This window comes from Pristiophorus japonicus, chromosome 4, assembly GCF_044704955.1.
Source record: "Pristiophorus japonicus isolate sPriJap1 chromosome 4, sPriJap1.hap1, whole genome shotgun sequence".
In the NCBI taxonomy this organism is placed as follows: Eukaryota; Metazoa; Chordata; class Chondrichthyes; family Pristiophoridae; genus Pristiophorus; species Pristiophorus japonicus.
Window position 1 is genome coordinate 239,384,609 of NC_091980.1, and position 23,946 is coordinate 239,408,554.

The window sequence follows — 23,946 nt, forward strand, 5'->3', positions numbered from 1 at the left end:
ATCCTCGCAGGGGGGGAGGGTTTAAACTAGCTTGGCAGGGGGATGGGAACCTGAAAATAGATTCAGTAGGGAAGGGAGTAAAGCTGGAATTAGAAAGCAAAAATAAAGAAAGTGTGTTTGAAGGAGAGAGGAAACAAGCAGGAAAAAAGGGTAAAAAAACAAATTTAAAGACACTTTGTCTAAATGCACGGAGCATTTTTAACAAAATAGATGAGTTCACGGCACAAATTGAGACAAATGGGTATGATCTGATAGCCATTACAGAGACGTGGTTGCAAGGTGACCAGGACTGGGAATTAAATATTATGGGTATTTGACAATCCGGAAGGACAGTCAGAAAAGAAAAGGAGGTGGGATAGCTCTATTGATAAAGGATGGAATCACTGCAATAGTGAGAAACGATATTGGCTCAAAAGATCAGGATGTGGAAACAGTTTGTGTGGAGATAAGGAATAATGGGGAAAAAGTCACTGTTGGGCATAGTCTATAGGCCCCCTAACAGTAGCAACTCTGTTAGTCGGAGCATAAACCAGGAAATAGTGGGGGTTTGTAAAAAGGGAACAGCAATAATCATGGGTGATTTTAACCTCCATATTGATTGGACAAATCAAATTGGTCTGGGTAGTCTTGAGGAGGAGTTTATAGAGTGCATAACGGATGGGTTCCGAATGCCTGGATGCCGCTGGGGAGAGGTCTGGCCATCGCCAGAGGCCTTGTACATCGTGGGAGTACACTCAGCAGCTTCTGTCCCTGGCCAAAGGGACCCCGTACCGGCTGCTTCTATCCCGGGCCGAAAGGACTCTGCACCGGCCCGGGCCAAAAGGATTCTGTACCAGATTCGGGGGACATCTAACTGGCCGAAGGGACTCCGGGACGACCTGCCAAAGGGACCCGAGGACGTGGAACCGGCTGAAGGGACTCTGAGGCCGCTCTCAATCTGCCGAAGGGACTCCGAGGCCAGCGCTGAACCGGCTAAAGGGACCGAGGCGTGGCGTCATCTTATACCCCAACCAACTTTTAATTAATTTTTAAACTTTTAACCAACTTTTAAACTTATTAAACAATTTGGGAGAACTTTTAACACTTACATTTTAGAATCTCAATCGAAATACTATTAAATATCTATTATTAATCTACATCTTTGACTTTTAACAACTTTTAGAAACTTTTTAAATTGGGAAAACTTTTATAATCTATTACTGATTTACATCTTAGACTTTTAACAACTCTTAGAAACTTTTAAAAACTTTTTAACAACCCTTAGAAAATCTTGAAATAAATTGGGAATCTTTATCAACATTTAACATTTAAAATAACTTTGGAAGTCACCTTCCAAATGCCTGCCCCCCAGCCAAGCCTCGGGCCATAATGGCACTACCCGACACTGAGCTTGTGGCCAACACTTCGCCGACGGTAATTAAGCTTATAGAGCTGTGCCTGGTCTCCAGTTGTCTTGGACCCCCTTGCCACTGGACCAAAACCTTGTTCATCTAAGCCCGTGTGGTTGCCAATGTGCAACGGCCACCCCACATTAAAAGAACTCACGAACAGGCATCTTCCACTTCGTCAGTATGAAGTTTGGCACCTGGAACGTCATGGACAATCCCAACAGCAACAGGCCAGAACACCGCACCGCAATAGTTGCCCGGAAACTCAGACATTTTGACATTGACATCGCCGCCCTAAGCGAGACCCGGCGGGCAGGGGAAGGCCAGTTGAAGGAACATGGTGGAGGTTACACCTTCTTCTGGAAAGGGAAACGAGAGGCAGAATGCTGCCTTCATGGAATCGGCTTTGCCGTCAAGAATGAGCTGGTCGACCGCCTCAAAGATTCCCCCTGTCGGGTTAATGAACGCCTCATGACTCTCCGTATCACCCTATCTCGGAACCAATGTGCCACAGTCATCAGTGTGTACGCCCCTACACTCGATGCAACAGATGAGGCTAAAGAGGGATTTTTCCCACGGGCGACAAATTGATCCTCCTGGGTGATTTTAATGCCAGGGTCGGCAAAGACACAGCCCTCTGGGGAGGCACGATTGGCAGAGAGGGGGTAGGGAAAGCCAAATCCAGCGGTACCCTACTCCTGACAAAATGTTTAGAACATGAACTCCTCATCACCAACGCCCTGTTCTGCCAGAGGGACAAATACAAGGCATCGTGGCAACACCCTCGCTCCAAACACTGGCACCTGCTTGACTATGTCATCGTCCGAGCCAGGGATCGCAAGGATGTGCGCATTACCCGCGCCATGACAGGAGCTGATGACTGCTGGACGGACCAGCGCCTAATCCGATCCATCATCAACATTAACATTACCCCAAAGCAGAGGGGACAACAGAAGCAGTTCCGCAAAAAAGTTAATGCCGGGGCACTTAGATACAGCCAGCGCCTCACAGCCCAATCTGGCGTGCCTTGAGATGCTGAATCCCCATAGCGCTTGATCTGCCCTCCAGGCCTCTATAACCAGTGCCTGTGAAGAGACAGTTGGTCACTCAACCAGAAAACACCAGGACTGGTTTGATGAAAATGATCAGGAGATCGAAGAACTAATAGATTGCAAGCGCAAAGCACAAAGCATTTCTGAGCCTCAATCAACAGCCCAACTCAGAAGTTGCAAAACAACATGACAGACAGCTCAAGGCTCAGGTCCAACAAAAAACTCGGGACCCAAAGAACAGGTGGATGGAGAAAGCACAGGAGATACAACAACCAGTTAACAGCCACAATATGCGAGGATTCTTCACTGCAGTCAAGGCCACCTAAGGTCCAAACTCCTAAGGCCCCATCCCACTCCTGGCCAAGAACGGGGAAACACTCATCGAGGACACCAAGACTGTCAGGGTCCGATTGAAGGAGCACTTTGAAGATTTCTTCAATCGAGACTCTGCCTTTGACACGACTGTTTTCGATTCCATCCCGCAGCACGCGACCTGCCATCAACTCAGTGAAACTCCAACGTTGCACGATGTAGGCAAAGCCATAAAACAGCTTAAGAATAACAAGGCTATGGGTGCAGGTGGAATCCCTGCTGAGGCGCTAAAATATGGCGAAGGTACACGACCTCATCTCTCTCATCTGGAGGGATGAGAGCATGCCGGGAGATCTGAGAGATGCAGTGATTGTGACCATTTTCAAAAAGAGGGACGTCCAACTGCGGCAACTACAGGGGAATCTCCCTGCTTTCAGCCACTGGGAAAGTTGTCGCTCGAATTCTCATCAATCGTCTTCTCCCTGTGCCGAGGAGCTCCTGGAATCACAATGCGGATTTCATCCCCTAGGGGGCACTACAGACATGATCTTTGCTGCGCGCCAGTTGCAGGAAAAATGCAGGGAGCAGTGCCAGCCCTTATACATCCCAAAGTACTTAAGGAAGTGGACCTAGAAATAGTGGATGCATTGGTGGTCATTTTCCAGCAGTCTATCGACTCTGGATCCGTTCCTATGGACTGGAGGGTAGCTAATGTAACACCACTTTTTAAAAAAGGAGGGAGAGAGAAAATGGGTAAATATAGACCGATTAGCCTGACATCAGTAGTGGGGAAAATGTTGGAATCAATTAAAGATGAAATAATTTGGAAAGCTGACAGGATCAGGCCAAGCCAACATGGACTTATGAAAGGGAAATCATGCTTCCCAAATCTTCTAGAATTTTTTGAGGATGTAACTAGTAGAGTGGATAAGGGAGAACGAGTGGATGTGGTGTATTTAGACTTTCAAAAGGCTTTTGACAAGGTTCCACACAAGAGATTGGTGTGCAAAATCAAAGCACATGGTTTTGGGGGTAATGTACTGACGTGGATAGAGAACTGGTTAGCAGACAGGAAGCAGAGAGTCGGGATAAACTGGTCCTTTTCAGAATGGCAGGCAGTGACTAGTGGGGTGCTGCAGGGCTCAGTGCTGGGAACCCAGCTATTTACAATATACATTAATGATTTGGATGAAGGAATTGAGTGTAATATCTCCAAATTTGCAGATTACACTAAACTGGGTGGCAGTGTGAGCTGTGAGGAGGATGCTAAAAGGCTGCAGGGTGACTGCAGATGCAGTATAATGTGGGTAAATGTGAGATTATCCACTTTGCGGGCAAAAACACAAAGGCAGAATATTATCTGAATGGCGGCAGATTAGGAAAGGGGGAGGTGCAACAAGACCTGGATATCATGGTACATATATCATTGAAAGTTGGCATGCAGGTACAGCAGGCGGTGAAAAAGGCAAATGGTATGTTGGCCTTCATAAGAACATAAGAAAATAAGAATTAGGAACAGGAGTAGGCCATCTAGCCCCTTGAGCCTGCTTCGCCATTCAATAAGATCAAGGCTGATCTGGCCGTGGACTCAGCTCCACTTACCCACCCTCTCCCCATAACCCTTAATTCCCTTATTGGTTAAAAATCTATCTATCTGTGACTTGAATACATTCAATGAGCTAGCCTCAACTGCTTCCTTGGGCAGAGAATTCCACAGATTCACAACCCTCAGGGAGAACAAATTCCTTCTCAACTAGGTTTTAAATTGGCTCCACCGTATTTTGAGGCTGTGCCCACTAGTTCTAGCCTCCCCTACCAGTGGAAACAACCTCTCTGCCTCTATCTTGTCTATCCCTTTCATGATTTTAAATGTTTCTAAAAGATCACCCCTCATCCTTCTGAACTCCAACGAGTAAAGACCAGTCTACTCAATCTATCATCATAAGGTAACCCCCTCATCTCCAGAATCAGCCTAGTGAATCGTCTCTGTACCCCGTCCAAAGTCAGTATATCCTTCCTTAAGTAAGGTGATCAAAACTGCAAGCAGTACTCCAGGTGCGGCCTTACCAATACCCTATACAGTTGCAGCAGGACCTCCCTGCTTTTGTACTCCATCCCTCTCGCAATGAAGGCCAACATTCCATTCGCCTTCCTGATTACCTGCTGCACCTACAAACTAACGTTTTGGGATTCATGGGACCCCCAGGTCCCTCTGCATCTCAGCATGTTGTAATTTCTCCCCATTCAAATAATATTCCCTTTTACTGTTTTTTTTCCCAAGGTGGATGACCTCACACTTTCCGACATTGTATTCCATCTGCCAAACCTTCGCCCATTCGCTTAACCTATCCAAATCTCTTTGCAGTCTCTCTGTGTCCTCTACACAACCCACTTTCCCACTAATCTTTGTGTTATCTGCAAATTTTGTTACACTACACTCTGTCCCCTCTGCCAGGTCATCTATGTATATTGTAGCTAGGGGTTTTGAGTATAGGAGCAGGGAGGTCTTACTGCGGTTATGCAGAGCCTTGGTGAGGCCTCACCTGGAATATTGTGTTTAGTTTTGGTCTCCTAATCTGAGGAAGGACATTCTTGCTATTGAGGGAGTGCAGTGAAGGTTCACCAGACTGATTCCCGGGATGGCAGGACTGACATATGAAGAGAGACTGGATCAACTGGGCCTGTAGTCATTGGAGTTTAGAAGGATGAGAGGGGATCTCACAGAAACATATAAAATTCTTACAGGACTGGACAGGTTAGATGCAGGAAGAATGTTCCCAATGTTGGGGAAGTCCAGAACCAGGGGACATATTTTAAGGATAAGGAGTAAGCCATTTAGGACTGAGATGAGGAGAAATTTCTTCACTCAGAGTTGTTAACCTGTGGAATTCCCTGCCGCAGAGAGTTGTTGATGCCAGTTCATTGGATATATTCAAGAGGGAGTTAGATATGGCCCTTACGGCTAAAGGGATCAAGGGATATGGAGAGAAAAGCAGGAAAGGGGTACGAAGGTGAACGATCAGCCATGATCTTATTGAATGGTGGTGCAGGCTCGAAGGGCCGAATGGCCTACTCCTGCACCTATTTTCTATGTTTCTATGTTTCTATGGCCTTTTTCGATCTTACAAAGGCCTTTGACACTGTCAACCGTAAGGGTCTATGGAGCATCCTCCTCTGTTTCGGAAGCCCCCAAAAGTTTGTCAATGTCCTTCACCTGCTTCACGATAGCCTACAGGCCGTGATCCTTACCAATGGATCCATTACAGACCCAATCCACGTCCGGACCGGGGTCAAACAGGGCTGCATTATCGCTCCAACCCTCTTAATTTTCCTCGCCACCATGCTCCACCTCACAATCAACAAGCTCCCCGCTGGAGTGGAACTAAACTACAAAACCAGTGGAAAGCTGTTTAAGCTATGCCGCCTCCAGGCCAGGTCCAAGATCACCCCAACCTCTGTCGTTGAGCTGCAATATGCGGACAATGCCTGTGTCTGTGCACATTCAGAGGCTGAACTCCAGGATATAGTCAATGTATTCACTGATGCATATGAAAGCATGGGCCTTACGCTTAACATCTGTAAGACAAAGGTCCTCCACCAGCCTGTCACCGCCGCATAGCACTGCCCTCCAATCATCAAGATCCACGGTGCGGCCATGGACAACGTGGACCATTTCCCATATCTCGGGAACTTCTTATCAACAAAGGCAGACATTGATGAGGAGATTCAGCAGCGCCTCCAGTGCACCAGCGCAGCCTTCTGCCTTCTGAGGAAAAGAGTCCCGACCGTAGAGAGTTGTTGATGCCAGTTCATTGGATATATTCAAGAGGGAGTTAGATATGGCCCTTGCAGCTAAAGGGATCAAGGGATTATGGAGAGAAAGCAGGAACGGGGGTACTGAAGGAATGATCAACCATGATCTTATTGAAGGGCTTGAAGGGCCAGATGGCCTACTCCTGCATCTATTTTCTATGTTTCTATGTTTCTATGTAAGTATAAATCTACCACCAAACTCATGGTCTACAAGACTGTCGTAATACCCGCCCTCCTGTATGGATCTAAGGCATGGACGATGTATAGAAGGCACCTCAAGTCACTGGAGATATATCACCAACGATGTCTCCGCAAGATCCTGCAAATCCCCTGGAAGGACAGGCGCACCAACATCAGTGTCCTCAAACAGGCTAACATCCCCAGTATTGAAGCACTGACCACACTCGATCAGCTTCGCTGGGCAGGCCACATAGTACGCATGCCAGATATGAGACTCCCAAAGCAAATGTTTTATGCGGAGCTCCTTCATGGTAAATGAGCCAAACGAGGACAGCGGAAGCATTATAGGGACACCCTCAAAGCCTCGCTGGTAAAGTGCAACATCACCACTGACACCTGGGTGACCCTGGCCGCAGACTGCCCGAGGTGGAGAAAGTCCATCCAGGAGGGCGTTGAGTTCTTCGAGTCTCGGCACAAAGAGCATGGGGAGGCCAAGCGCAGACAGCAGAAGGAGCACGCGGCAAACCAGCCCCACTGACCCCTTCCCTCGACAAGTGTCTGTCCCACCTGTAACAGGGTCTGTGGCTCTCGTATCGGACTGTTCAGCCATCAAAGAACTCACTTTGAGAGTGGAAGCAAGTCCTCCTCGATTCCGAGGGACTGCCTATGACTGATGCTGACTGATGTAACAGAATCAACCGGGGGCAGGCTATCTTAGATCTGGTCCTGTGTAATGAGACAGGATTCATAAACAATCTCCTAGTAAAGGATCTGCTTGGAATGAGTGATCATAGCATGATTGAATTTCAAATTCAGAGGGAGGGTGAGAAAGTTGGATCTCTAACCAGCGTACTAAGCTTAAATAAAGGAGACTATGAAGGCTAAAGTGGACTGAGAAAATAGATTAAAGTGTAGGATGGTTGATGAACAGTGGTACATTTAAGGAGATATTTCACAACTCTCAAGAAAAATATATTCCAGTGAGGAGGAAAGGGTGTAAGAGAAAAGAAATAAAGGACGGTATCCAATTAAAAACAAGGGCATACAAATGGGCCAAAACTAGTGGGAGGACAGAAGATTGGGAAGCTTTTAAAAGCCAGAATGAATGACTAAAAAGAATGGTTAAGAAAGGGAAGATAGACTATAAAATTAAATTAGTATGAAATATAAAAACAGAAAGTAAGAGTTCCTGTAGGTATATAAAAAGGAAAAGAGTGGCTAAAGTAAATGTTGGTCCCTTAGAGGACGAGACTAGGGAATTAGTAATGGGGAACATGGAGATGGCAGAAACTCTGAACAAATATTTTGTATCAGTCTTTAAGGTAGAGGACACTAACAATATTCCAACAGTGGAAAGTCAAGGGGCTATAGGGGGAGGGAGGAACTTAACACAATCACAATCACTAAGGAGGTGGTACTCAGTAAGATAATGGGACTAAAGGCAGATAAATCCCCTGGGCCTGATGGCTTGCATCCTAGGGTCTTAAGAGAAGTAGCGGCAGGGATTGTGGATGCATTAGTTATAATTTACCAAAATTCCTTGGATTCTGGGGCGGTCCCAGCAGATTGGAAAACTGCAAATGTAACACCCCTATTTAAAAAAGGAGGCAGACAAAAAGCAGGAAACTATAGATCAGTTAGCCTAACATCTGTGGTTGGGAAAATGTTGGAGTCCATTTTAAAGAAGCAGTAGCAGGACATTTGGAAAAGCAAAATTCAGTCAGGCAGAGTCAGCATGGATTTATGAAGGGGAAGTCATGTTTGACAAATTTGCTGGAATTCTTTGAGGATGTAATGAACAGGGTGGATAAAGGGGAACCAGTGGATGTGGTGTATTTGGACTTCCAGAAGGCATTTGGCAAGGTGCCACATAAAAGGTTACTGCACAAGATAGAAGTTCACGGGGTTGGAGGTAATATATTAGCATGGATAGCGGATTGGCTAACTAACAGAAAACAGAGAGTCGGGATAAATGGTTCATTCTCGGGTTGGCAATCAGTAACTAGTGAGGTGCCATAGGGATCAGTGCTGGGACCCCAACTATTTACAATCTATATTAACGATTTGGAAGAAGGGACTGAGTGTAACGTAGCCAAATTTGCTGATGATACAAAGATGGGAGGAAAAGAGATGTGTGAGGAGGACACAAAAAATCTGCAAAAGGACATAGACAGGCTAAGTGAGTGGGCAAAAATTTGGAAGATGGAATATCATGTTGGAAAGTGTGAGGTCATACACGTTGGCAGAAAAAAATCAAAAAGCAAGTTACTATTTAAATGGAGAAAGATTGCAAAGTGCTGCAGTACAGTGGGACCTGGGGGTACTTGTACATGAATCATAAAAGGATAGTATGCAGGTACAGCAAGTGATCAGGAAGGCCAATGGAATCTTGGCCTTCATTGCAAAGGGGATGGAGTATAAAAGCAGAGAAGTCTTGCTACAGTTACACAGGGTATTGATGAGGCTACACCTGGAATACTGCGTGCAGTTTTGGTTTCCATATTTACGAAAGCATATACTTGCTTTGGAGGCAGTTCAGAGAAGGTTCACTAGGTTGATTCTGGAGATGAGGGGGTTGACTTATGAGGAAAGGTTGAGTAGGTTGGGCCTCTACTCATTAGAATTCAGAAGAATGAGAGGTGATCTTATCGAAAAGTATTAGATTACGAGGGGGCTTGACAAGGTGGATGCAGAGAGGATGTTTCCACTGATAGGGGAGACTAGAACTAGAGGGCATAACCTTAGAAGGCATCGCCCATTTAAAACTGAGATGAGGAGAATTTTCTTCTCTGAGCATTGTAAATCTGTGGAATTCGCTGCCTCAGAGAGTTGTGGAAGTCGGGAACATTGAATAAATTTATGACAGAAATAGACAGTTTCTTAAAAGATAAGGGAATAAAGGGTTATAGGGAGAGGGCAGGGAAGTGGACCTGAGTCCGTGATCAGATCAGCCATGATCATATTAAATGGTGGAGCAGTCTCGAGGGGTCATATGGCCTACTCCTGCTCCTATTTCTTATGTTCGTATGTAAGGAGTAATAAACCACTTATTTTTACATTTTCATCCTCCTTAAGGTTAGTGGAATTTTTTGCAACAAACGAATATGTGTCTGCTCCTGGGATTCCTGGTTCACCTGTGCTCATTATCCAGCACAACAGAAATTGTCAGTGTTCCCTGTACTGAAGCCCCTCCAGTCTGAGAGGTTTCCCCGATGTGTTGGAGAATAGTTTGATACTTGCTAAGTATATGCTGATGAGGTGCATGTTTTACAACTATTTATAATGTTGCTTACTGGAGTAGATGATTGGAGCCCTGAGGTACCCACCATTCTTCTCCTCGCCATTCACTTGTTCTGCTGGCAGAATGTTAAGTTATTCAATGACAAGTTATCTTGACTTGTTCAAATTTACCAATTTAACACTGCATTTGAGGTGCTTGACTTAATACAGAGGACCTGGAAGTATTAAGAGATGAATGGTGATTGCCGTTAATCCACATACAGCATCATTCTACAGTTCTTCAAGATCAATTGTGGTTGTATTCTCTTGAGTTTAGAAGGTTGAGGGGTGATCTAATTAGGTTGGTTATACCCTGTAATACTAAAAGGATTTGATAGAGTAGATGCAGACAAGCTATTTCCCCTGATGGCAAAAATCAGAATAAGGGAGTAACATTAGTGCGAGGCCGTTCAGTAGCGAAATCAGGAAGCATTTTTTCACAAAAAGGATAGTGGAAATGTGGAATTCTCTTCCCAAAAGACTAATGCTGGGTCAATTGCAATTTTCAAGATTATCATCAGATTTTTATTCGGTAAGAGTATCAAGGTATATGAATCAAAGGCAGATAAATGGAGTGGAGGTACAGATCAGCCATGATGTAATTCAATGTCAGAACAGGCCAAGAGGCTGAATGGCGTATCCCGTTCCAATGGAGTGGTATGGAAAAGAGAAATAGGCAAATTATTACAACAATAAATTATTTAAAAATGTAAAAATTTTGCTCTTCTGTATTTTAGGTCTACCCACATTATGGACTGTTCCTTGGTCAAAAAAGCATACAAATTACCCATACAATATCACCAATAGTTAAGCATCTGATGCATCAACTTGAGAGCAGCACACAATTGTGTAATGTAGGCACATGTATGCAAATGCCATGACAGGGATACAAACACACACTACAGTCCAAAATGTAACTTCATCAGTGTTTTATATTCGAGACAAGTGAAACAAATATAAAACTTTTATTCCATTATTAAGGGTAGTAGTGCAATGTGGCTTGACAATTTTCTGAGTGTCAGTGCATATGGACAAATGACACGGTGACCGAATATTATTGTCATGTATCTTACATTATTATATATAACTGTATCCTAACATGCTATACATGACTGTAATAAGATATGACCTGCAACCACCAGCATACCTTACCAGGGGTGCAATTGCAAGAGACAGGTATATAAGGATAGGTCTCAGGCAAGTGCAGCATTCCAGAGCTGTGAAATAAAGGTGCAGGTCCAGAGTAACCTTGACTTCACTACATGCCTCGTGTGAATCTGTACTGAGGGGACAGGACTTTACAGTGGCGACGGGTTACGGGATTACAGAATCCACAGAATGGCGAACAACGGATCAGATGAAAAGTACAATGCGGGAGACAATTGGGAGGACTTTATAGAAAGGCTCCAGCAAAGCTTTGTAACCAAAGACTGGTTAGGCGACGATAAGGCAGACAAGAGAAGAGCCCATCTCTTGACCAGCTGTGGCTCTCAAACATACGCTTTAATGAAGGATCTGTTGGCACCCGAGAAACCAGCAAGCAAGTCGTTTGAAGAATTGAGCACACTGGTAAGAGACCACCTGAAGCCAGCGAGCAGCCTACACATGGCCAGACACAGGTTCTACAACTACAGACGCTGTGTGGGCCAGAGCATACCCGACTTCATGGCGGAACTTCGGAGGTTGGCTAGTTTATGTGAGTTCTCCGATGAACTGAGGAGAGAAATGTGGAGAGACTTTTTCATTGAAGGAATAGGCCGCGCAGGCATATTCCGAAAGCTCATAAAGACCAAGAACCTGACCTTAGAGGCAGCAGCACTGGTTGCACAGACATTCTTGGTAGGGGAAGAAAAAACGAGGTTGATTTACAATGCAGGTACGACAACTAACGAAATATCGGAAGAAGAAGTTCACAGCACTAAACAAGCTGCTACCCCCACACACAGACAAAACCAGGAGAACAGGCTCTCGACAGCAGGCAGAAGCCATCAAGCTGCTACCCCCACACACAGACAAAACTGGGAGAACAGGCTCTCAACAACAGGTAGAAGCCATCAAGGGCCACAGGAACGGCCGTTCACACCTCATCAACCCACAATGCAAGCAATCAACTACAAACTGAGAGAAGCTCAAGAGAGATCAGCCAGACGCAGCTCATTCTTTGGGAACTCTTTGAACAATGGAACAGGTCTGTGCTGGAGGTGTGGGGGTGGGCATTCGTCAAGGGGATGTCGATTTCAGCAGGCTGTTTGCAGAAATTGTGAATATACAAGGCATTTGATCCGCATGTGCAAAAAAAGGGCAGCTCGGCTGGTATACGAATCGGATGGGTCGGAAAGCGGACCAGAAGATGGTGGGGACAGTACCCGGGACAATTAATGGCTGCTGCTCCTACAACAGGACGCCTCCTATAATGATGAGGGTCCTACTCAACGGGATATCTGTCAACATGGAGCTGGATACGGGAGTGAGTCAATCTCTCATGGGCGCTCAACAATTTGAACAACTGTGGCCGCATAAAAGAGACAGACCAAAACTCACAAGGGTCGACACCACACTAAGGACCTATACCAAAGAAATCATACCAGTCCTCGGCAGCGCCATGCTCTCTGTCACATACAAAGGGACAGTGAACCGACTTCCCCTGTGGATTGTCCCCGGAGACCCCCCAACACTGCTGGGGAGAAGCTGGCTGGCAAAACTAAACTGGAAATGGGATGTTGTCCATGCCATGTCATTAGAGGAACGGACCTCCTGCTCAACAGTTATAAAGCGATTTGAACATCTCTTTCAGCCAGGTGTGGGCACTTTCAAAGGGGCCAAAGTCAAAATCTACACCACACAGGATGCTAGACCGGTCCATCACAAGGCCAGAGCTGTACCCTATGTGATGAGGGAAAAGATTGAACACGAACTAGACAGGCTTCTGCGGGAAGGCATTATATCACCTGTGGAATTTAGCAACTGGGCAAGTCCCATCGTCCCAGTCATGAAGCCTGATGGATCCGTACAAATCTGTGGGGACTACAAATCTACCATAAACAGAATCTCTCTACAGGACCAGTACCCGCTGCCCAGAGTGGAGGACTTATTTGCCACATTGGCTGGAGGTAAACTTTTCTCAAAATTAGACCTCACATCCGTGTATATGACGCAAAAATTGACCGAGGAATCCAAGCTACTCACCACCATCAACACACATCGAGGCCTTTTCATGTACAATCGATGCCCATTCAGCATCAGGTCGGCAGCTGCCATATTCCAGCACAACATGGAGAGTCTGCTCAAGTCCATCCCGGGGACAGTTGTATTTCAAGACGACATACTTATCACGGGCAGGGACACCGACTCCCATCTCCGTAATTTGGAGGAAGTACGAAAGCGGTTGGATCGGGTAGGCCTACGAGTCAAGAAATCCAAGTGCCTGTTTCTCGCACCCGAGATTGAATTTTTGGGCAGAAGGATTGCCGCTGATGGAATCTGCCCAACAGAGTCCAAAACAGAAGCAATTCGCCTGGCACCCAGGCCCCGGAATGTTTCAGAACTGCGCGCCTTTCTCGGGCTACTCAATTACTTTGGGAACTTTATGCAGAACTTAAGCACGCTGCTGGAGCCTCTCCACGTGCTACTCAGGAAGGGGTGCAATTGGTTTTGGGGGTACGCCCAGGAACGCGCCTTCAATAAGGCACGTAACCTTCTGTGTTCCAACAGTGTTTTGACTTTCTTTAACCCAGGTAAAAAGCTAGTTCCCACATGCGATGCGTCAGCGTATGGGGTCGGGTGCGTTTTGCAACATGTCAATAGTGCGGGCAAATTACAATCCATAGCTTATGCCTCCATGTCATTTTCGCGGGCAGAGCGCGAGTACGGTATGGTTGAGAAGGAGACGCTCGCGTGCGTGTACGGTGTCAACAAGATGCACCAATACCTTTTCGGGGCCAAGTTCGCGTTAGAAACCGACCACAAGCCCCTCACATCCCTCCTATCCGAGAGCAAGGCAATAAACGCCAACGCCTCGGTGCGAATTCAACGGTGGGCACTCATGCTGGCGTCCTACGACTACACAATAAGGCACAGACCACGCACAGACAACTGTGCTGACGCGCTCAGCAGGCTACCCCTGGCGACCACGGAAGGGTCTGACGAACAGGACTGTGAGATAGTCATGGCAATCAATGCCTTTGAGTCCACAGGTTCGCCCATGACGGCTCGCCAAATCAGAGCCTGGACGGCCAGCGACTCCACGTTATCCTTAGTAAAAAGATGTGTCCTAACCGGTGACTGGGCAGAGGCTTGCGATTCCTGCCCCGAGGAATTAAAACCCTTTCACAGGCGCATGCATGAGCTATCACTACAAGCAGACTGCCTAATATGGGGCAGCCGAGTAGGGGCAGAGAGGCATTTGTCCGGGAGCTCCACCGCGAGCACCCGGGTATCGTTCTCATGAAGGCCATAGCCAGATCCCACGTCTGGTGGCCTGGTATTGACGCGGACTTGGAGTTATGCGTCCAAAGGTGCACCATTTGTGCCCAACTCAGCAATGCCCCCAGGGAGGCTCCACTGAGCCCCTGTCCCTGGCCTACCAAACCGTATGCGGGCCCATTCATGGGCAAAATGTTCCTCGTAGTTATAGATGCATTTTCAAAGTGGATCGAATGCACCATTTTAAACTCGAGCACAACCTCCACCTCTGTGGAGAGCCTCGCAACCATGTTTGCAACGCACGGAATCCCTAACACATTGGTCAGTGACAATGGTCCGTGCTTCACCAGCGTAGAATTCCAAGACTTTATAATTGACCACGGCATAAATCACGTCAAGACGGCACCGTTCAAGCCGGCCTCCAACGGTCAGGCGGAGAGAGCAGTGCAAATCATTAAACAAGGCATGCTTAAAATCCAAGGTCCCACGCTGCAGGGTCACCTGTCGCGACTGCTGCTGACATACAGATCTCGTCTGCACTCACTGACTGGGATCCCCCCGCGCAACTGTTGATGAAAAGGACTTTAAAAACAAGGCTCTCATTAATCCTCCCAGACATGCACGAAATCGTTGAGGCAAAGCGCAGTAAGCTGACTGAGTACCATGACAGAAATTCGAGGGGGAGATGGAATGAGATAGAGGACAAAGTGTTTGTGCTAAACTATGGCAGGGGTCCCAAATGGCTTGCAGGGACAGTAACGGGCAAGGAAGGAAACAGGCTACTGGTAGTACAAATGGACAATGGCAAAACCTGCCGGAGGCATGTAGACCAAGTCAAAAGCAGATTTACCAACAACACTGCGGAACCAGAGGCAGACTACAATGTGGAACTCGCGCCACACCTGGTGGACAGACAGAGGGAACAACCTGAGGAAAGGGCAATCCCAACAGACAGCCCAGGTGAGTCAACAATAATCACACCAATCGAAGCAGACAGCCCAGGCGAGATACCAGCAACCACACCCAAAGAAAAACAGACACCAAGGCAAACAACTGAACCACAACTCAGACGCTCCATGCGAGAGCGTAGACCACCTGAGAGACTGAACCTATAAAGACAATAAGACCTTGGGGGAGGGTGATGTCATGTATCTTACATTATTATATAAAACTGTATCCTAACATGCTATACATGACTGTAATAAGATATGACCTGTAACCACCAGCATACCTTACCACCAGGGGTGCACTTGCAAGAGACAGGTATATAAGGACAGGTCTCAGGCAAGTGCAGCATTCCAGAGCTGTGAAATAATGGTGCAGGTCCAGAGTGACCTTGACTTCACTACATGCCTCGTGTGAATCTGTACTGACGGGACAGGACTTTACAACTAAGATGTCATTAAATCCGATTATTTATCCATGCACTTTTCTTCCTTTCAAACAAGGAGACAGATGGCATAAGGTATTTAATGCGAAAGAAAATCTCATCCCTCACTTAGAGCTGCAAATCCAGATACTAATTTCATTAATTATTCAGACACCCTGTACAGCCTTGCAAATTCCACTAGCATCAAAAAATGAAGAGTACAAAGGAGCTTTGTTGAAATGTTTTTAATATAATGAGCACTTCAGTAACAAATTATTTGTATACCCAGGGACGTTGGAGCGAGCCAACTTTCCTGTCTGTAACACACCATGTGACCCATTTTATAGGGCACTATGTACAGGAAAACTAAGTGGAAACCCGTAACACAAATATACGCTTTTCCAGTTACTAAATAAAAGGGTAGAGGAAGTTTCAATTTGAAACAGACAAGAGCTTGCAAATTAGATGCCAATGACTCATGAGTAATGTATTAATGCCTATGTTATTTTTCAGCCTTTATGCCATTCGAATGGTGCTTTAATTGAATACTGGTTATAAGTGAGCATTCAGAAACTCTAGGCTGAACATATAGGTAAGTAAATTTATAGGGCCAGAAGGAAACATTCTTGCAGCAGTTTTCAGTCTATATCTGGCTTGCGTTCCCTATTTTTTTTTCTCTCCTGAGACTTTCTTCCAATTGATCAATGTCTTATTATCAGCACCATTACTCACACTCGTGGGTTTCCCAGTGGGAATTCACCACTGTTGGGAACAAGAAGGGGACCACCAACGTAATGCCAGGCAGGTTGGGTTGTATGAGAGGTACTCTGTGCTCACCTGGTGGTACACACACACCAGCAGTTGCAGACAGAAGTGACCAGATCTCATTTTGGTAGAAGGTTTAGTACCAGCAGAGACTCAAACTCTGAAGATAAATTGTGACAGCTGGCCTGATGGCACAGATACATATGAAGGTCTGACTAAATGTTATGCTGGGTGGTCCTTCAAAAGCACCTCAATCATAGCATGTAATTCTTTATATGGTGCTGCATGAATAAAGGCATGTCAGAGTGCTGATCAGCCAACAAGATATCACAAGGACACAAAATAATTACTGATGAGGAAGGCCATTCGGCCCATCTTATTTCATCAATCCACAATGACCCTAAAATCCACCCTACCGCTTCCCTTTGCAGCATTTAATTAGCTAGTAAATTGATATGGGATTTTTGGCTTGACTACTTTATCAGGATGTCCATTCCATATTTATGTCAAGAACTTCCTCATATCATTCCTGATGCATTCATAATAAAGGACGAAACTGAGTACTGTGTACAATGAGCAAGTGTGCCCTTAGCTCCTTTAATAAGATTACAGAGTGCAGGTACCTCGTGGGTGGCCTGCTTATAAACCATGCTCCTAAGGGATGCTGCGATCCCTTGGGACTCCAACAGGTAGGCCCTCTGGTGATAGTATAATACAGGTTGCAAGGGGTTAAATACATAACATCACTCCCCCGTAAAGTTAATAGTACACTTATTTACAAAGTGAGACGATCTGGGGCTTTTCACTCCCTTGTCGATCATCCCGGTACAAATACAGATAATTCAAAGGTTGTGGGTGAGTTGGTTGGTTCTTCACTGGGCTGTTGGGCAGCCAGCCTTGCTGGGCTGCTGGGGATTGTGAGTTCGGCTTCGTGGTCAACCATGATGTTGTTTGCCACTTGTGTGTGTGTTGGAGGGTCAAAATTGGTGGTGTCCTCTTCGGGTTGTTCGTAGCTGTTGGTGAACTACAATTTAATTTGGTCCAAATGTTTTCTGCACGTTAGTCCATTGGCCAATTTGACCTGAAACACCTCTTTGGTTATGACAGTGCCAGCGAGCCATTTGGGACCATGTCCATAGTTGAGTACAAATACAGGGTCCTTGACCTCAATATCATGTGACAAATTTGCACGGTCATTGTACACACTTTGTTGATGCCGCCTGCCCTCCACGTGATCATGGAGATCAGGGTGGACAAGAGAGAGCCTTGCTTTGAGCGCCCTTTTCACGAGCAGCTTGGCTGGGGGATCCCCGGTGAGTGAGTGGGGTCTGGTGAGGTAGCTGAGCAGCACTCGGGATAGTCGGGTCTGCAGGGAGCTTTTCGACATGCATTTCAAGCTTTGCTTGATGGTCTGAACTGCTCGTTCTGCCTGGCCGTTGGATGCGGGTTTGAACAGGGCAGATGTGACATGCTTGATCCCATTGCGGGTCATGAATTCCTTGAACTCAGCACTGGTGAAACATGGCCCATCGTCACTGACTAGGACATCAGGCAGGCCGTGTGTGGCAAACATGGCTCGTAGGCTTTCAATAGTGGCCGTGGACGTGCTTATAGACATTATTGCACATTCAATTCATTTTGAGTAAGCATCCACGACAACCAAGAACATTTTGCCTAGAAATGGGCCTGCATAGCCCACGTGGATCCTCGACCATGGTTTGGAGGGCCATGACCACAAACTTAGCGGTGCCTCTCTGGGTGCATTGCTCAGCTGAGAGCAAGTGTTGCACTGACGTATGCATGAATCTAAATCCGAGTCGATGCCGGGCCACCACACACGGGATCTGGCTATGGCTTTCATGTTGCAATGCCTGGGTGGATGCTGTGCAGTTCACAAATTAACGTATCTCTGCCTTTCTTGGGCAAGACCACGCGATTGCCTCACAACAGACAGTCCGCCTGCAGGGACATTTCGTCTTTGCGCCTGTGGAACGGCTTAATCGCCTCCTACATCTCCTCTGGGACGCTGGACCAGCTCTCGTGGAGGACACAGTTTTTTACCAAGGACAGTAAAGGATCCTGGCTGGTCCAGGCCCTGATCTGGTGGGCCATAACGCGGGACTTTTCGTTTTCGAATGCATCCATTACCATAAGCAAGTCTGTAGGCTGTGCCATCTCCACCCCGGTGGTGGGCAATGGCAGCCGACTGCGAGCATCAGCGCAGTTCTCTGTGCCCGGTCTGTGGTGGATTACATGCCAACAGAATGAGCGCCCATCTTTGGATGTGGGCAGAGGCATTGGTGTTAATCCCTTTGCTCTCAGAGAACAACGATATGAGCGGCTTGTGGTCAGTTTCAAACTCAAACTTGAGGCCAAATAAGTACTAGTGCATTTTCTTTACCCGTAAACGCACACCAGAGCCTCTTTTTCAATCATGCTGTAAGCCCTTTCGGCCTTGGACAAACTTCTGGATGCATAAGCGACCGGTTGCAAGATCTCCAATTCGTTAGCCTGTTGTAACACACACCCGACCCCGTATGACGACGCATCGCAAGCTAGCACTAATCGTTCACAAGGGTTATACAAGACAAACAGTTTGTTTGAACACAACAGATTCCTGGCTTTCTTAAAGGCAGTCTCTTGTGAATTCCCCCATACCCAGTCGTCTCCCTTGAACAGTAGCACATGTAGGGGTTCTAGTAGGGTGCTTAACCCAGGTAGGAAATTACCGAAATAGTTATGGAGTCCCAGGAATGACCGCAGCTCCGTCACATTCTGTGGCCTCGGCGCGTTCTTGATGGCCTCCGTCTTGGCGTCGGTGGGTCTGATGCTGTCTGCTGCGATTCTTCTTCCCAAGAACTTGACCTCTGGCGCCAGCAAAACACACTTCGAGCGTTTCAACCTGAGTCCCACGTGATCCAACCGACTAAGAACCTCTTCCAGATTCTTCAAGTGCTCAATGGTGTCCCAACCTGTAACCAGTATGTCGTCCTGGAAAACCATGGTGTGAGGAACCAACTTTAGCAGGTTCTCCTTGTTCCATTGGAAGATTGGGATCGACCGAATCCCAAATGGGCATCTCTTATAGATGAACAGACCTTTGTGCGTGTTGATGCAGATGAGGCCTTTCAAAGACTCCTCCAGCTCCTGCATCATATAGGCCGGGATCAGGTCCAACTTGGTGAATTTCTTCCCTCCAGCCAGGGTCGCAAATAGATCGTCTGCCTTGGGTAGCGGGTACTGGTCCTGTGGCGAAAAATGGTTAATCATTACTTTATAGTCCCCACAAATTCTGACCGTGCCGTCACCTTTAAGTACCGGGACAATAGGACTGGCCCACTCGTTGAATTCCACTGGCACGATGATGCCTTCTCGCTGCAGCCTGTCCAGCTCAATTTCCACTTTCTCACGCATCATATATGGTACTGCCCGTGTCTTGTGGTGGATGGGTCGGGTACCGGAAACCAAATGGATTTGCACTTTCGCCCCCGAGAAGCTTCCAATGACTGGGTCGAACAACGATGGAAACCTGCTCAGAACCTGGGCACATGAGACATCGTCAACGGACGAAAGCGCTCGTATCCCAGTTCCAACAGATTTTTCCCAGCCAACTTCTGCCTAACAATGTGGGGCCATCCCCTGGCACAATCCACAGCGGAGTTTGTGTACTGCGTCATCAGAAGAGACACTGACTTCTGCACTGTCAATTACAGGGATCAGTTCCTTGGTGTAAGTCCTTAGGTTGGTGTGAATGGGGCTGAGCTTGGGCCTGTGTGCCTTGTTGCCCAATAGCCTGTGGAAGGCCTTTTTACTCATTATGGACTGACTTGCACCCATGTCCAGTTCCATAGATACTGGAATTCCATTCAGTTCAACTTTCAACATTATTGGTGCATATTTCGTGGTGAATGTGTGTACCCCGTACACTTCTGTCTCCTCGGTACGAGACTCCAATTCAGCCTGATCCACAGTGGATCGATCTTCCTCTGCAACGTGGTGGTTTGCAGGGTTTGCAGGGTTTGCAGCTCGCCTGCACATTCGCTGGAGGTGTCCCATTCTTCTGCAACCGTTGCACGCACAGTGCTTGAAGCGGCATTGATGGGACCGATGATCACTTCCACAGCGCCAACAAGATGTTAACTGCCTCGCATTAACGATTGATGGCAGACTCTGAGTTATCTGAGGTCATGCAGCAGCCGGCGTGTACATTCTGCCATGTATATTCCTGCTCGAAAACGACGTTACTTTGTGCACAGTACTGGCCGAAACTTCTTTACTTTGCAAAATCTGTTTGATGTTGTCGCTGATGTTGTTGTTGACATAAAAGCCTGGGATATCATTATAACTTTACTTAGATTCGGAATTTCAACAGTCAACAGTTTGCGAAGGATTACCTCATGGCCAATGCTCAGTGCAAAAAAGGCTCTAAGCATTTATTCTAGGAATCCCTCAAATTCGCAATGTCCTGCGAGGCGCCTTAGTTCGGCGACGTAACTCGCCACTTCCTGGCCTTCCGATCGTTGACACAGGTAGAACCAATATCTCACCATCAAAACGCTTTCCTTAGGATTTAGGTGGTCCTGGATCAGGGTACACAATTCTTCAAAGGTCATAGCTGTTGGTTTTGCCGGAGCTAGGAGATTCTTCATGGTGCCATAGGTTGTTGCCCCACAGACAGTTAAGAGGATCGCCCTTCGTTTGGCAGCATTCTCGTCCCCTTCCAGCTCGTTGGCCACAAAGTATTGGTCGAGTCTCTCCACAAAGGCCTCCCAATCATCCCCTTCTGAGAACTTCTCTAGGATACGAACTGTTCTTTGCATTTTCGCGCAGTTGTTCGTTACCTCGTCGCTAATTGATGCGTTCATAATAAAGGACGAAACTGAGTACTGTGTACAATGAGCAAGTGTGACCTGAGCTCCTTTAATAAGATTCCAGAGTGCAGGTACCTCGTGGCTGGTCTGCTTATATACAGTGCTCCCAAGGGATGCTGCGATCCCTTGGGACTCCAACAGGTGGGCCCTCTGGTGGTAATGTAATACAGGTTGCAAGGGGTTAAATACATAACAATTCCTAAATTCGCTTTTTGCTAGTTTAAAACCATCGGCCCTTGTCTTACTTTCGCAATTTAATTTAAAATAATTTTCCAGATTTATCTTTTCTGTTCAATTTATTACCTTATAAACCTTTATAGAATCATCTATCCGATGCCTCCTTTTAAGGTTGAAAAGGCCAGATTCTCCAGTCTTCCCTCTTAACAGTTTACTAACACTAGGATTGTGGCACTGTTCTACACTGCCTCAGATGCCTTCATGTTTCTATTGTGTCTCAGTGACCAGAACAGGACAGAAAATTCAAGGCCACTAACCATACCTACGGGCTCTAGCCCACCTACAGGCAACAACTGTCTTTACAGGATCTGGGTCAGCAGGCGGCCAGATGGAGTGCTGTGTCATCTGCTCTAAGGATAACTCCTGCTATTATACACCACAGGTACAGTCAGTGACCATATTATCAACTACAGCATCAAGCCTGAACATGAGATGGGCAATTAAATGTTGCTAAAACCCATTTTAAGCTTTAAAAACGTGTGGTAGTGGGACCAAAACTACACAACTGGTGGAAGTATGATTTACTGTCGAGTTTTTATCCATCTCAATCTATTCTGGTGGCCAGAGTTCCCATCGGAAACAGGCGGATGGCTCATATATATTTGCAAATCTGGGTCAGAATGGGCATTAAGATCCCTGACGACATTTTCATTTCGGCCTGCCTGATTATCACTCTTACCCAGCAACTGTAAGCTGTACACGGCAGGAGGCAGTCACTTTCAGCAATAGTTCAAGGGATCCTCAGCTGCAGTGAAGGAAAGCTGGATGGAACTTTGCAAGACATTTTTTAAGCAGTTGCTTGTGGGTTTTGAGCGTCAATGACCTTCAAATGTATTTTCTGCTGTAGGTTCTGCACATGTTACCTGCAGCTTCTTTTCATTTCCAACTCTAATACTGGCAGTAATACCATTGTACAACTCAATACACTTTACTCCAATAGTCTTCGGGCAATTTAACACCTGAAGTGTTAGCCTGGATTTGCCCCCTATTGGCTGGTTAGTAGCAGAGTGGGAATATGGACCACCAATTTGATTTTGCTCTTGCCCCACTGCAATTTCCTCCAAGGGCCCTCATTGGCTTTGCAGTGTGGATTTGAAGGCAGTTAAAGGACATAATATAGAGCTCCACCTAGTGGACTACTGCGCCACAAGTGGACTCCTGTGGTAATGCAACTGCTAATGTAAATACAATAAAAGTCACATGATGTGTTGAAGCCATCTTGTAGTGTGTGTTGTTAGTGATGTTGTAAAGAATATATCACATTGGTGACTTAGGATTGGATAATCAGATTCCCTTACTGAAATTTGTGTTGGTGGATGATTCCAGCCAAACAACAGAGAGACTTTGAGAGGTTTTGCAGCACAGCTAAAAATCCAAGGTAAATTTCAAGCACACTGTTTCAAGATGGCCACGCCTATGGGAATAATAGGGCACTTGGGTGCGTTCCATCATGACAGAGAGACCTTCAGAGCGTATGTGGAGCGGCTAGAAATGTTTTTCACCACAAGTAGTATCATCGAAGTCCCCTATGATGAAAACCATTACCAGGTGATGTTAGGAAAAAAATGGGCTATTTTCCTGATTGAAGCACACCCCAAGGTGTATGAAATCCTTAAAAATGTGCTTGCTCCCGTCAAGCCAAAGGACATGTCACTGAGTGAGATACTCAGTACTACAATCCTGAGCTCCTGGAAAATGCTGAAAGTTATCGTTTGGAATATGAAATCAATAAACTGACAAGAGTATCATTGAGTACATTGAGCTTTAAAAAAGCTATCCATTCACTGTCATTTCATAAACTTTCAGGACTGAACATTGCGTGATCACTTTGTGGGATCAAAAATGAAGCAATCAGAAGAAAGTTGTTGGCAACTCCTAGCTTGACATTTGATTTGGCTTGTCAGACAGCTATGTCGATGAATATGGCCGACCAATACTCACGAGAATTTCGTGCCATTTCCAGTCATTAGACAACCAAGGCTAAATCGCCTGCAGGTTAAAAATAAAAGGCAGTTGGGCCCCAAGGCCTAGCAAATGGCCAAGGTAGCAACACATTGAAGTTTTGCCATCGGTGCCTTGGGCAACGCATCATTCAAAGCTGTCCATATTTGAAGGCAGAGTGTTTTTTCTGCAAGAAAATGGACATTTTGCAGAATCGCAATATCTCAACAAATTGAGTGATTTTCCACTGGAGAAGTCGAAGATAGAGCTGCGAGGCAACTCAAGAGAACAAATCCCTGTGATAGGACGTATCACCG